Below are 16,080 nucleotides of genomic sequence, written 5' to 3'. Positions count from 1 at the left end.
CAGATTGGTGGTTTTTTAAGAGTTTGTCGGTTCCTGGATCTGCTGGTCCAAGTTGGTTGCCATTGGTTCACCTGGGAGTTCGGAACAGCCTATGTCAGGAGCTCTTGGCATTGCTGTTGGGATCCCCCTTCTGGAGAAAACTGTTGGAAATAGCTGTTGGTATTCTTCTTCTGGAGACAGCTCTTTGAAATATCAAAGTTGGCCAATTATCTGCTAGATTAAAAACTCCTCCCCACTCCAATTCCCCCTCACCCTTCCTCCCATTGGGCATTTGGCCGTATTGTGTGTTCTCTTTTACTATGGTTTGGATGGAAAGTGGGAGCCATTCAATGGTTTGGGCTCCATGTTGTCTCTGGGTAGTTTTTTGCATAGCTGTAACTGACAAGTGCACATATTTGATTGTCATAGAAAACAGTGATGAATTCAGGCTTCTCCATATTGCTGTGCGTTGCAGATTGATTGATACACTTTAAAAGAAATCACACTTCAGCATATTTTAACAAAGTATTTTTGGAAGTCCAGGTTTGCAACTCATACATCATTCCACAGCCCATTTGAGTTTTTAATTTCTCAAACTAGTAGAGATCATTATTCAGGAATTTTCTTCCTTTTCATGTTGTCTAAAGTTCTGTTACTTTGTAGATGCTCCTAATCTTCATCCTGTTCAATGATACCATTATTTTATGTGGAAAAAGAAGTAAAGTCAATTTTAAAAATCTAACTTTTGGAATTTGAATAATGTCCAATGAAAAGATTTTTTTTGTCAGTCTCTGGTAGTCGTTCGTAATGTGTGCAAGCAGGTTACAAATTTCTCCCTTGTCTCTTTTGGCATTCTAACATACTATTCATGATTTAGTTATTCCGGCACTTTTAAAAATTTGTTCTCAGGATGTGGGTGACCTGGCAAGAATATATTTATGGACGAGCTGACAAGGTACTGACAAGCCTTTTCTTTGAACTGAGACTGAGAATTTTTTTTTATTGTTGGGTAAGAATACGAAAGAGTATAGAACAAATGCATTTAAATGGAATCCTGGAGCAAAGCAACCATGATCTAGTTAAGTGGTGGAACATGTCCAAGAGGGTGTAATAAGCTCCTTTTCTTGAGTGGTTGCAAATCTTGTGGTAATGGTACTCTCACAAGATGGTGAATATCGACCCAATGACAGTGACAATTTTTCCAATTTAGGGAGAGATGTTGTGCATGACTTTGCTTGTAATTTTTTGGAGAAAGTAGTCATTTAGTGTACTAGCTTGTGCTTATCTTCAGTCTTTGTTCTATTTCTTTTTTTAAACCTTTTTAGACTTATCTCTCACAACCATAGCACCAACATGCTTTAATGCTTTTTCTCGAATGTTGTGTATAACTTCTGCTGCGCTTGTTTTTATTACATTGTTCTGTCCATTTAAATGTCCTCACAATAGTGATTACAGTTCAAAAGCATAGTTTATTTATTTTATCGTGTACATTGAAAGATCTGATGGTCAAGAAAGGGACTGCAAAAATGCAAATCGTCTTCTTTGTCGAACCTTGCAACAATTTTTCGTATTTTGTTTCTCCTTGATATAAATAGGTTGTTTTTTTCTCTCATATCATCCTAACCTTAAGGACAAGAATGATCTGAACCTCAAGCACTACTTTTCACAAATCATCACAAGTGTGAAATATCACCAATTCGATATCAAGTGGGCGGCATGGTGGTACAATGGTTAGCACTGCTGCCTCAAACCGCCAGAGACCCGGGTTCAATTCCCGCCTCAGGCGACTGACTGTGTGGAGTTTGCACGTTCTCCCCGTGTCTCGGTGGGTTTCCTCCGGGTGCTCCAGTTTCCTCCCACAGTCCAAAAATGTGCAGGTTAGGTGAATTGGCCGTGCTAAATTGCCCGTAGTGTAAGGTGAAGGGCTAAATGTAGGGGAATGGGTCTGGGTGGGTTGCGCTTCGCCAGATCGGTGTGGACTTGTTGGGCTGAAGGGCCTGTTTCTAATCTAATCAAGGATGGTTAGCGTCTGACGATGACAGATAGCTCGTAAGAAACCAAAATTCATCTTTGCTTTGTGAGATCAGATTGTTGCTGACCTCGGTGATTGGGGCGGCATGGTGGCTCAGTGGTTAGCACTGCTGCCTCACAGCACCAGGGTCCCAGGTTCAATTCCAACCTTGGGCGACTGTCTGTGTGGAATTTGCATATTCTCCCTGTGTCTGCATGGGTTTCCTCTGGGTACTCTGGTTTCCTCCCACATTGTGCACATCAGGTGAATTGACAATGCTAAATTGACCATAGGTGCTTTAGTCGGTTGGGGGGGGGGGGAGGTGGAGGTGGGTTACTGGTCAGTGTGGACTTGTTGGGTTGAAGGGCCTGTTTCCACACTGTAGGGAATCTAATCTAATGATCCACAGTTCTGTCGATGGTCACTTGGATTTTGGTTTTGGCTTGAGTCAGAAGTTTTCTTTCTTTGCGGGGTCTTCGAGTGTTTCATTTTATCCACTCAGAGAGAGAGAGAGAGAGAGAGAGAGAGAGAGAGAGAGAAAGAGAAAGAGAACAGTTCCACTTGCTTGTAAGATTTTGGAAGTCCATTTGTTCACTCTTTTCTCAATTCTGTGAAAACCTGCTACTGAAAAGACAATTCAAAGTGATAACTAGGCAGTATTTATTTTCAACCTGAGAGCATCTGATGCCAGTTGGTCTTACTAAAAGTACCAAAGCTAGCTTCTCGAAACAAAATTCCCTTGTGTAACCAATAAGTGACAACACAGATCTGCTTTTTCTTTGAATTGTAATGTTTAAAGCATTGTTTCACTCCCTGTAACAATGCAGACCAAACTTTATTTTTGTAGTTCATATTTCAAACAAAAATTATATAATTCTTACAATACATTGGGTTCTTAATGTCTTCTTAGTTTCATCTGAAATTGCTTAGCTTTGATATTTATTTACTCTGCATGTTCAACATCATAAAATAAACAATGTTTCATGTTCTCTACTGCAGAGATTACCAAATTGATCTAGTTGAAAATCCCCTTTTCAAACAGATTAATAACCACATACCCTCAACCTAATTTATAATACTCTATGATTCTCATATTAAAGTATTACAAGTGAGGAATATTTTAATAATGGTTTTCAGAAAGAAGATAACTTGGAAACATCATAGAGAGAGGCATGTCTGCTTCTGATTACACAGTCCCTCAACCAAAACAACATGAACAGACAATGATACCATATTTTTTCTCCACTTCTAACCACAATTTCTACGGTTTAATATTTAGTACATAAATGTTTTATTTTGAGGGCCACACACTCAACACCTGACTTCCACAACCAGTCTAGGTAACTCCAGCTCTGCCGAGTGATCTTTGTATCAATCTTAGTTGTCAACCGTTCTAGATGATTCAGCCACCTCATCTGCATTTCACATGTAATAACCAGTCCTTGGCTTACTTCAAGTCCATATCTGGGCACGGTTTATTTCTCAGTCTAGACTATGGCACCTACTTATCCCCCACTTAAAAACAATGCACTGGGCAATCAGCCATGTTGCCTATCAGTAAGGTCAATTCTCGTTGGTAAGCACTTTTATATTATTTCATCAACCTCTGTTTAGACTTCCAGGTACGAACGTGCTTCAGTGTCATAATTTGGAGTGTTGTTGAATCATAGTTGTTCTCTCATTTCACTGAACTTTGTTTCAGATCTCTGGACCCATGGATGTAGCAGCTTTCATTTCTAGCTTATAATCAGGATCATTTACAAATATCATGTCAAAACACCCGAGAACTCTAATTTTTGCACCACGAAAGACAGCCATTTAATCCATCAGATTTAGGCAGGCTGGTTGAACAATCAAAACCAAACTCAAATGAGTCTCATAACCTTTTAGGTTCTGTATCTTCCTCAACTTCAAATGTTTAGATACATTTTGCGTGAAAGCTGCAATGTGTTCTCATTCAACTTATCACAGTGGCAAAACGTATCATGTGGGATTAGCTGTCTATGTAATTAAATTCCTCCTGACTTCTTTTCTTGCTTGTTGGCACTTTCACTTGCTGATCACTTCTCACTGACCCCTCAATCAGAGGGAATGATTTTATTCCCAACCATCTAACCAGAATTAGTTAAAATTTCAAGTATCTCTATTAAATCTACTTTTAGCCTCTCCTGTGACCAAAATCTTGATTGGCGAATTCGCTTTTAAGGTGCATTTTAAATGAACATAAGAGGGGAAGAGAGCTACGGGAGGGAATTGCCTTGACAATGAAAAGAATACTGCTACTCATAGAGTAATTTATATCAAAGATGCACAAGAAGCCAGAATTGGTGGATGGAAACAGCTTGGAAGCTCATGGAGCTGAATGACTTAAAATGATACAGAGGCATGAGGTCTGAAAGGAATTTGAAAATGAGAATAAGAATTTTAAATCCAAAATTTTCCAATATTAACCAAATTCCATTCTCGTTCAGCAAGCATACAAGTGGGAGGAGTGACCTGGGAATGGTGCAAGTGAGGACATGGGCAGCAGACCTTTGAATGAATCCAAATTTATGGGAAGTGAGCAAGTGGGAGTCAGCTTACACAGTGTTCATATAACCATGTCTGGAGGCAGCAAAGGAATAAGGGGAAGCTTTCAAAAGCAGATGAGGAACAGCTGGTTAATGCTACAAAGGTAGAAAAGAGGTAGCCTCAGTGATGGCATATCTGGTGGAAAGGCCGCCTTGGAGGTAAGTGCAACACAAAGTGCAACAATCTGGTTCAACCTCAGAGACATACCGGAGAACAAGAAGAAATCAATGGCTAGGACATGAACTTTGAGCAGGGATTGAACACAAGAGACTTGCTTTTCATCCACATTTCCCAGTACTTTTCCATTTATTTCAGATTATCTTTTTCTTCCCAACTTAAAATACCTCATAGTCATTATTATTTTGCTTTTCAGCATGTTCTAAAGTTCTGGAAAAAATGTTTACGACTAATATATACTAATGTAATATATTTTATCCATTCGGTAATTCACTGTTAAATCAGGGCGCAAAGAAATTTTATGCAAATGCTGAACCAGTACAGTCCCCAAAGAAGTGAAACACAGAAATTCATTCACCATGTCAAATAAATGTAATGGTGAGGCATATTTTTCTTTTGGTTAAATTGTTAAATTATGCTAGTGCACAGGGCTATAGTTGTGTTACATGTGTTTCAGAAGGAATCATTGTTCAGGTAAAATAAGGTACCACAGTGGATCTGGTAAAATCACTGGTGAGGAAATGTTGCCTTAGCAACACAAAGTGTTTTCTTTTGATGTAAACATAGTTCCAAAGAATTAAGAGATTAATTTTGTTATCCGGTTTCTGTGCTGTGTTGTCCTAACACATCCATTGTCTAGCATCTTGTTGGCACTGCGCTAATTCATAAATCAAGAATACTATATTGTACTACATAACATTACAAAAAACTTTACCCTGCAAATAAAACTTTTCAGGATAGAATGGAAAACATTGCAGGAGAATAATAAATGTGGAAATAATTGTATTGTATTGTGTCCAGTGACATAATCATAGTTTGTTAGTAATAATAATGGATCGTCCTTTTGTACTATTGCCCATTTAGCAGCTACCAATGCTTGTAAGAGGGGAAGTTAAATATGTACAGTTACATGTTCCTTCAGTGGCTCAGTTCAAAGATAATGGACCCATTATGAAAATTATTGACAGTGTGTATAACATATACGCACATGCACTATAATTAAGAATAAAAATAAACATGTTAGTGCAGTTCATTTTTATACATGACTAGCAGAATTTCTATCTTGGCAAGTTTACCATAAACAGTTTAATCTCAGCAAGAGAGGCTTTCCATTGAAGGGGTTAGCAGCTGTCTAAGTTTGAAAGGAATATTGGTGCCTTATCTTAAGTGTATACTCATGTTAAGTGTATAGTTTTGTGGAAGTCAAAATGTTCCCTTTATTCATTTCAATTGAAGTCTGTTTCTGTTAAATACATAATATGGGTAATTTTCTCTAAATGCATAGTCTTACAGTCACGCCTCCACTCTCACCATTGTACTGTAAGAGTTAATCCATTAATTGTTCATCTGTTTATGAAAGTCTAGACTAGAGATTAAGCAATAATCTTTTAAAACTGCCAATTGTCCTATTACAGTATTGTAAATATAAAACAGCTCAGTGTTTAAATTTTTCTCTTGTGTGCAGCATTTCTACTCCAAATTACATGTGCATATTTGATAATTGCGTCAAAAGCCTTGGGAAATCAGATCTTCATTTCACCCATCATAAAATCAACAAACTTCTTGAAAGTTCACAAATAATTGTTGAAAATAATACAGTTTATTGGCAAAAAGCAAGGATCTTTTGGCTTGTGTTTTCTGTCTGTAAATGATATTTGAAAGCATTTGTAGGTAATACATCACTTAGGCTTTACGTTTAAGTGGGTACAACTCAGGGTGAAACTGAATCATAGGAACAAAAATTGGATTTCTGCTGTGTGCTAAGATAGCTGATCACAGCTTACCTTAGCATGTTGGAGCGCTGTAGTTGGGCTCAGTATCTTTGACCTGAGATTGTTCAAAAACATATTGCATCTGCTGCTTGATGTCAATTAAGATGAACAAGAAAGGGCACAGGCTTGGGTATCAAATAATGAGAGAATGTGAGAATTAATACAATCCATGGTTAAATAACCTGCTGTCACAAACACTTGGAAACTGTCCATTGGCCTTTTTGATTGCCTGCTTTAATGTCAGGACACAGCCAACTTTATCCCTCGAGAAATGGTGTGAAAAGGTGAAAACTGTTGTGTACATGGTTTCGGGATTTCAGTAAACATTCACTGAGGCTGTAATGGCACGTTGAAAGAACTTCTTGCCTATACTGCCTTCGCTGATAACTGAAAGAAAACCCATATAAATAATAAGAGAGAGTCTGGGATCTGTGGAATGAAATGCCAGCAAAAATCAGTACCTTTAGGAAAGGTGAGAAATACAATAATTGCATCTTCTTTATGGCCCCTTTGGTACTACAGAAAAGAAACATTTTTAAGGATTGGGTTTCAGGTGCATAATGTCAATGCAGATGTGCTCAAATAAATTCATGCTCAGACCCCATTATTGGAAATATAGTACAACTTGATAAATAGTGTGCTTTACTAGGCTAAACTGCTGAAGTAGAGCACGGTCATGATCATTTTCTATGTCTAATTGAGCACCATGATTGTGTTTGCAAACGATTCAACTGGACATTTGAAGATCAAACAGAAGATGCTGGAGTGGGACTCAGCTCCCTTTGTGTTTAGATTAGATTAGTTTCCCCTACAGTGTGGAACCAGGCCCTTCTGCCCAACCAGTCCACACCGATCCTCCAAAGAGGAACCCACCCAGACCCATTTCCCTCTGGCTAATGCACCTAATGCTATGGGCAATTTAGCATGGCCAATTCCCCTGACCTGCACATCTTTTGAACTGTGGGAGGAAATCGGAACACCTGGAGACACAGGAGCATGCAGACATGGGGAGAACACCAGACAGTCACCTGAGGCTGGAATCTAACTTGGGTCCCTAGTGCTGTGAGGCAGCAGTGCTAACCACTGAGCCACCGTGCCGCCCATGAAAAACAATCCTTGAAGCAACCGTTGCCTTGGTAAATGTTTGAGTATGGCGTTAGGCATAAATATTAAGAATTGAAAACTTTATTCAGAAATCGAAAGGGTCAAAAAGTAACATTGGCAGGTATCCAAAAGCAATGCTCTTTTATGGAAGGTATTAAGGAGATTGAAGGGAAGACAACTTACATTTAAAATGCTCCAGTTAGAAACTGCCCTTGGACTACCTAACCACTTCAATGTTACTGTATTGGACCCCTGACAAATTCAAACCAGGTCAAAAATAAAACATTCTCACTTGATCGTTGACCTTTTTTGTTGTCCAGAGGAGGAGATGATTGAAAACCCACGAAGCATTGCCTCATTGGAGGTCAACATAGAATTGCACAATTAGTTAAATGAGAGGGAAAACTGTAGAGAGTCAGAGAGTGTTGACATAAGCACTTGAAATAATAGGATTTATTTTTTAATTCATTGTTAGGATAAGTATATCGCTGACCCACACTCTAAATTCCGGGTCCAGTTGTCTTGAAGGGCTTGTGCACAAAACACCAATGTCAGTTGCCAGAGGTGTTGGCTTTTGGCTGAGATATTCAACTTAAGTCCCAGTTTGGCTGGATCTAAAACATTGCATGACATCACCCCCCCACCTGCATCCAGCTATCGCTTTCCCAGATACCTTCACCCCCAACCCCCCCACCCCCCACCCCCCCCCTCCTATTTATCTCTCAGCCCCCTTCCCTCCCCACATTCCTGATGAAGGACTTATGCCTGAAACATAGACTCTCCTGCTTCTTGGATGCTGCCTGACCTGTTGTACTTTTCCACTTTTCAACTCTTTCAAGAAAGTCAGGGAATTTTGGGAATGGACAACAGTTAACCCACAATCGACATCACAGAAATAGAATATCTGGAATTTGCTGTGTGCAGTCTGGCTGCTGCATTTTCTATATTATAGCAAAGACTCACACTTCAAAAATTGGCGGTAAAGCAGTTTGAGATATCGGATGAATGAAATACATTGGAAAGTAGGAATTAGGAATGGGATTAAGCAATTCAGCCCGTCGAGCCTGCTCCAATATTTAACATGATCATGGTTGATCTTATCATTGTCTTAACTCCACTTTCCCACTTGATCCCCATAGCCTTTTATCCCGCTTTTCATCAGGAACATACCTATTTTTTTCTTGAATCAGTTGATTGATTCTGCCTCAACTGTATTCTGGGGCAGTGAGTTCCTTAGATTCACAATCCTCTGAGAGCAGCAGTTTCTCCTCATCTCAGTTAGCTGTGACCCCTTGTTCACGACTGTCACAAGGGGTCATACCTGTTAAATGTCCACCTTATCAATCCCCTTTAGTATTTTATATACCTCACTCACATTCCCCCTCATTCCTCTGAATTCTAGTGAGTACAAGCCCAAGCTGTTCAACCACTCCTCATACGACAACCCTTTCATCCCTATAATCAACCTGGTGAAGCTCCTCTGAACTGCCTCCAGTGCCACCACATCCTTCCTCCTATAAGGAGATCAAAACTGGACCAAATACTCACCAACACCTGATATAATTGTAACACCAAAATGGAGAACTATGAACGCTGAAGACCTGAAACAGAAACAGAAATGACTGAAGAAACTCAGCAGGTCTGGCAGCATCTGTGGAGAGCAAGCAGAGTTAACCTTTCAAGTCTGATGACTCTTCTTTAGAATCAATAAATAGTGAGAAAAAGGTGGTATATATGTTGATGACAAGGGGTGGAGAGGGGAAAGGAATGAGCAAATAGATGGAGATGGAAACCCAGAGCAGAGAAAGAAAGTTAAGCAGACAAACCAGGATTGTTGATATTAAGGTAAGGAAGGAGAAAAGCTGAGTAGGAGAAATTGGGTTGGCTGTGTTCAAAGCAGCCCGCATCATGATAGCGCATACGATTTGGGGGTTGATAAAGGAGAATGAAGGAAGTGTTCAGGCTGAGTAGGAGAAATTGGGTTGGCTGTGTTCAAAGCAGCCCGGATCATGATAACGCATACGATTTGGGGGTTGATAAAGGACAATGAAGGAAGTTTTTAGGCTGTAAAATTATTGAACTCGATACTGAATCCTGAAGGAGATATTCAATGGTTGCGAAAGGTACTTTATAAATACAAGCTTGTCTTGATTTTTATTTGAAGTGTGGTGTATTGCCCAAGTTTGGAACAAGTATTTAAATGAATATTCTTTCTCTTCTTCTCAGATGCTAAGTGCAAACCGTAATCAGATCTGACAGGGAAACCTCTTTTTATCACACTGACTTGGACTTCCTCAGTCTGACAATGACTTTTCTGATGTTGAGTTGACCATTATAACAACCAGCCTTTTCCTTTCATTTGCTCACTGAGCTGTTGTGCATTCCTAATTTGTTTCTGTTTCTATTTCATGTTTCCAACATGAAGGTTTTCTTCTTACCTTTGATTTCATACAAAAATGTTGGAAACAGGATAAGACTGGACACATTAACTTGAAATTTCAAACATGACAGCTTCCATCTGGTGACTATCTAGAACCACTTGAAAATAACCATTTTCATTAACTTTTGCAGTATGGATATATTTGCCAAGCTGCAAATTTGATTTGCAGATCTTTTGTCCCCTTTCTAGATTAGATTAGATTAGATTACTTAGATTAGATTAGATTAGATTACTTACAGTGTGGAAACAGGCCCTTCGGCCCAACAAGTCCACACCGCCCCGCCGAAGCGTAACCCACCCATACCCCTACATCTACATCTACATCTACATCTACCCCTTACCTAACACTACGGGCAATTTAGCATGGCCAATTCACCTGACCTGCACATCTTTGGACTGTGGGAGGAAACCGGAGCACCCGGAGGAAACCCACGCAGACACGGGGAGAACGTGCAAACTCCACACAGTCAGTCGCCTGAGGCGGGAATTGAACCCGGGTCTCCGGCGCTGCGAGGCAGCAGTGCTAACCACTGTGCCACCGTGCTGCCCACCGTGCCATCCCTATTCCTTGTAGCTTTCCATGAAGCACTGCTGTACTGTGTCGATTGGAATTTACTTGATTTTGTTCCCATTGTTTCTGGTTGCTGGTTCCAATTGTTCATTGTAGTGGCTGGTGTTGTGGGGAAAAACAACAGTGTTGGAGTCAAAATCGGGCTTCAATGACAGAATTTATTGCACAAGGAAATACTGGAGCTCTAGGGAGAGAAAGACACCAATAGCACGGTGGTCAGCTGCGAGTCTTTTCTCGACCTGCAACACATGTAAAGAAACTTTTATACCTCTTGTGATACAATACATAGTTTGTTTATGGCAATCATTGCAGAATCATTGATAGTTTCGGTCCAGTCTTTGTCAGTTGCAGCACGGCCTTTGTTAATTTCCATGTGGTCATTGTCAGTTTCAGTGTAGACATTGTCAGTGTCAATGTCTGCATGGAAATCTATTGCTGTAATAATGGGCGCTAATCGTTCTTCCTGAGATGGACAATTACTGCAGCTCTTGCTATTAGCATTTCATATTGAGTCTGTCCAAAGTTTGTGAGAAGATTTGTAGCTCGGGTGCTCGTTGTTGTGGTTCTGTTCGCCGAGCTGGGAATTTGTGTTGCAGACGTTTCGTCCCCTATCAAGGTGACATCCTCAGTGTTTGGGAACCTCCTGTGAAGTGCTTCTGTGATCTTTCCTCCGGCATTTGTAGTGGTTTGAATCTGCTGCTTCCGGTTGTCAGTTCCAGCTGGCAGCTGCAGTGGTCGGTATATTGGGTCCAGGTCGATGTGCTTATTGATTGAATCTGTGGATGAGTGCCATGCCTCTAGGAATTCCCTGGTTGTTCTCTTGTCCTACAATAGTAGTGTTGTCCCAGTCGAACTCATGTTGCTTGTCATCTGTGTGTGTGGCTACTAAGGATAGCTGGTCATGTCGTTTCGTGGCTAGTTGGTGTTCATGGATACGGATCGTTAGCTGTCTTCCTGTTTGTCCTATGTAGTGTTTTGTGCAGTCTTTGCATGGGATTTTGTACACTACATTGGTTTTGCTCATGCTGGATATTGGGTCCTTTGTTCTGGTGAGTTGTTGTCTGTGAGTGGCTGTTGGTTTGTGTGCTATTATGAGTCCTAGTGGTCGCAGTAGTCTGGCTGTCAGTTCAGAAATGTTTTTGATGTATGGTAGTGTGGCTAGTCCTTTGGGTTGCGGCATGTCCTCGTTCCATTGTCTTTCCCTTAGGCATCTGTTAATGAAATTGCGCGGGTATCCGTTTTTGGCGAATACATTGTATAGGTGTTCTTCTTCCTCTTTTTGCAGTTCTGGTGTACTGCAGTGTGTTGTGGCCCTTTTTAATAGTGTCTTGATGCAACTTCTTTTGTGTGTTTTGGGGTGTTTGCTTTCATAGTTTAGGACTTGGTCTGTGTGTGTGGCTTTCCTGTATACCTTTGTGGTGAATTCTCCGTTCGGTGTTCTCTGTACCATCACGTCTAGGAGTGGGAGTTGGTTGTCCTTTTCTTCCTCTCTAGTGAATCGGATTCCTGTGAGGGTGGCGTTGATGATCCGGTGTGTGTTCTCTATTTCACCCCAACACACACAAAAGAAGTTGCATCAAGACACTATTCAAAAGGGCCACAACACACTGCAGTACACCAGAACTGCAAAAAGAGGAAGAAGAACACTTCTACAATGTATTCGCCAAAAATGGATACCCCCGCAATTTCATCAACCGATGCCTAAGGGAAAGACAATGGAATGAGGACATGCCGCAACCCAAAGGACTAGCCACACTACCATACATCAGGAGCATTTCCGAACTGACAGCCAGACTACTGCGACCACTAGGACTCATAACAGCACACAAACCAACAGCCACTCTCAGACAACAACTCACCAGAACGAAGAACCCGATACCCAGCATGAGCAAAACCAATGTAGTGTACAAAATTCCATGCAAAGACTGCACAAAACACTACATAGGACAAACAGGAAGACAGCTAACGATCCGCATCAATGAACACCAACTAGCCACGAAACGACATGACCAGTTATCCTTAGTAGCCACACATGCAGATGACAAGCAACATGAGTTCAACTGGGACAACACTACTATTATAGGACAAGCCAAACAGAGAACAACCAGGGAATTCCTAGAGGCATGGCACTCATTCACAGATTCAATCAATAAGCACATTGACCTGGGCCCAATATACCGACCACTGCAGCAGACAGCTGGAACTGACAACCGAAGCGACAGATTCAAACCACTACAAATGCCGGAGGAAAGATCACAGAAGCGCTTCACAGGAAACTCCCAAGCACTGAGGTTGTCACCTAAACAGGGGACGGAATGTCTGCAACACAAACTCCCAGCTCGGCGAACAGAACCACAACAATATTGAGTCTGTATCAAGCTGTTAGCACTTCTGTAAGAGGTGTTGGTTGGACCCAGACACTTCAGAAGGCAGTGTTCATTACTCATGTGTATTGTCTCCCCCACCTGCCTTAAACTAATCAATTGGGTTGTGAGTGTATTGTGCTGGCATTCTGGTGGCCCCAGGCAGTGTCTGTATCTGCTCTGCTGTTTCTCTCCATATTGTGATTTGGCAGCCATCTTGTGTGTTAAGTTGGTCAACTGATGGTTCAGCGCCATCTTGTGCGTCCATGTGCTTAGTGTCACCCTGCCCCGTGCTAGCTCCCTCTTCACTGGTATGTTGGGTCTAGGTCAATATGTTTATTTATGGAGTCCATGGATGAGTGCCATGCTTCTAAAAATTCTCTGGCTGTCTGCAGGACAAGCCAAACAGGGGACTGCCAGAGAATTTCTAGAAGCATGGCACTCATCCACCTACTCCATCAATTAACATGTTGACCTCGACCCAATATACCGACCGCTACAATGAACAACTGGAACCGGCAACCGGAAGCAGTGAAAATTGAACCAAATAAATTCCAGCTGAGACACATTACAGTAGCCCTTCACAGGAAGCTCCACAGCACTGAGGATGTCACCTAGAAGGGGGACAAAGCATCTGCAAACCAAATTCCTAGTTCAGTGAACATACCAACAACAACTGCAGCTGGCACCCAAACTACAAATCTTTGCACAAACCTTAATTAACTGTTCACACCTAACAATTTATTTAGTTAGTAATAAACTATCATTAAGGTTTGAACCAATTCAAATCCAACTCTCTCCTCTGTCTGTTGCAAGTATGGAGCAAGTTAACGTGCTGCATTTCCTGTGTTCAATACATGGTATAATACAAGGTCTGACCCTTAACTGTTACTCAAAAGGATATTTTTTGTTGCAAGGTTTGGCATTTGAAACAACAGCTTAAGGCAAAAGATAGTGTGCTGTCTTCATGACATCAATCTATGAATAAAAAGACCTAAGCAGTTCTAAACAGGAATGAAGTCTTAGGTACTTGACTCTTAACTCCTCACAACAGAATTTGTCTAAATTTGATGTGACACTGTTTCATGCCACATTCTTTTGTTTCGTCTATCGCTAGCCAAATAATGGCCTGCACATGGCATGCTCCCTGCACAGTATCAAACCATTGCAGTGATCCAGTACTTGGAACATTTGACCTTTTAATTTTAAAAACCTGGACTTGACAATTGGCCTGCCTGTCATCCACCGTGGAGTAAGGGCAATAGTGCGCTTTAAGCAGCAAGGGTAATAAATGGGTTAGTGCTGCACTCTTTTACATTGCAGTGAAAGATTGCTGAATTAAACAAGCAAACAGTTTCCATGGAAAATGAATCCTCCCTGATTATGCTCAGCCAATTAATTCATTTTTCTTCCAAATAAATTCTTTTTTTTTCAGTTAACGGCTTAGAATTTCCATAACCTCTGCCAAGAGGGCAACAAAACTGTACAAATGCATTCTTTGCATGAGTTACGGATATCAGATTAAACATGATTTTTTACAAATGGTATGACAGTAATTTATATACTAGCAAGGTTGTCCCAGATTGCATCATTTACTGCTTCTAATATTTTACAATTTATTTATGATAAAGACTTGAATTACCTTTGATGTTCATTTACCATAAACACGGAGGCATACAAATGAAATACATTATGAACACTAAATCACATGTCAGCAGACTGGAGACATTATATGTCTCAGTGATTTAGATCAGGGCAAAATTACCTTTAAGCACAATTAGCCTCTCATTTATCTGTAGTATGTCGCATTTAATTAATAAAAGCTAGTATTTATTTCAGCTGCAGCTACGCCTGAACAGGAACAGCATGTTCTGCAATAAGAAAATCTATCATTTTATCCTTGATCTGCTCCAGCTGTGCACTTGGAATAACAGTAACTGTGTGAGAGAACCATTAGTGCAGTGATTTCTACCAGAATCTTATGTCTTCATTCAATAAATCGGCAACTTAATAACATGCATACACTCCAGCTGTTTGCATGGCAGGAAACTTTTATTTGGCCATTAAAAATGGCAGTGAATACTTGGAATTTGTTTTCTAATCTATAATGATAGAATTTCTCCCCTCTTTCGTTCGTATAAACAGCTGGCAGAGCTCTTTGATGTCGTAGTCGTGCTCTGCACCATTTTAGCTGATATCAGTCGGCTGAAGTTGTCCACAAGTACTTCGATGGAAATAATGAGAGAGTTCTCCAGCAGACAGACAGTGGCAGATATCAGAGACTATATGTTCAAAAGGTTTTATTTATGACAGCATTTTTTGTTTTATAAGGAATTTATTTAAAATCGGTTCACTTGGTCAAAGCTTGTTGGACGTGTGCAGCAAGGTGTCCTATAACTTGTTTGAAATGCTGGTGCTCCCTTTCTTCTGATATCTGTGCACTAATTTCGGATGCAATGATGGGCATCATTCAGATCAGAAAGGAAGAATATTTACATAGGTCACTTCATGTAGAGTCACGCTAAGCTGTAAAACTGATCCCAATATCTTTCAATGTCTTTGGTAAGGAGCAGATTATGGTATTTGTGAGGAGAAGTATACAGCACTGATCTTCTTTCCTGTAATTGGATCTAAGAGCCCATTAGGATAACAGTGGTAAAGGATCAACCACCACTGAGATATTGTTTATTATCTGATAACAATTAGGTATAAGTTAAAAAAATTCAGTAGACATTGTTACGAAGACATCCTGGGGATATGGCTCTGCACACCATAAGATCCAAATATGGTCTGCCTTATCGTAATCCAAAGTTTGTATGATATTATCAGATTGGCTGAAGCTCTGTGCAGTCGCCAACATTAACCCTTTCAAAACTATTACCTTATATAATACATCCGCTTCAATTATTTTTCCCCATTAATGTATACAATTATCTTTAACATTATCCAACTATTTCTGCCAATCTGTGTGGTTAGTCCATTATCTTATTTGGAAGACTTTAATATCCTGAATTTCTTTGACAGATGAACCCTTCCCTGGAAAATTGAGGTATGTCACAGTTTTACAGTAGGAAAGATACAGAGGCTTTGGA

Source organism: Chiloscyllium punctatum, chromosome 8 (assembly GCF_047496795.1).
Source record: "Chiloscyllium punctatum isolate Juve2018m chromosome 8, sChiPun1.3, whole genome shotgun sequence".
NCBI lineage: Eukaryota > Metazoa > Chordata > Chondrichthyes > Orectolobiformes > Hemiscylliidae > Chiloscyllium > Chiloscyllium punctatum.
This window is presented reverse-complemented; position numbering follows the sequence as displayed.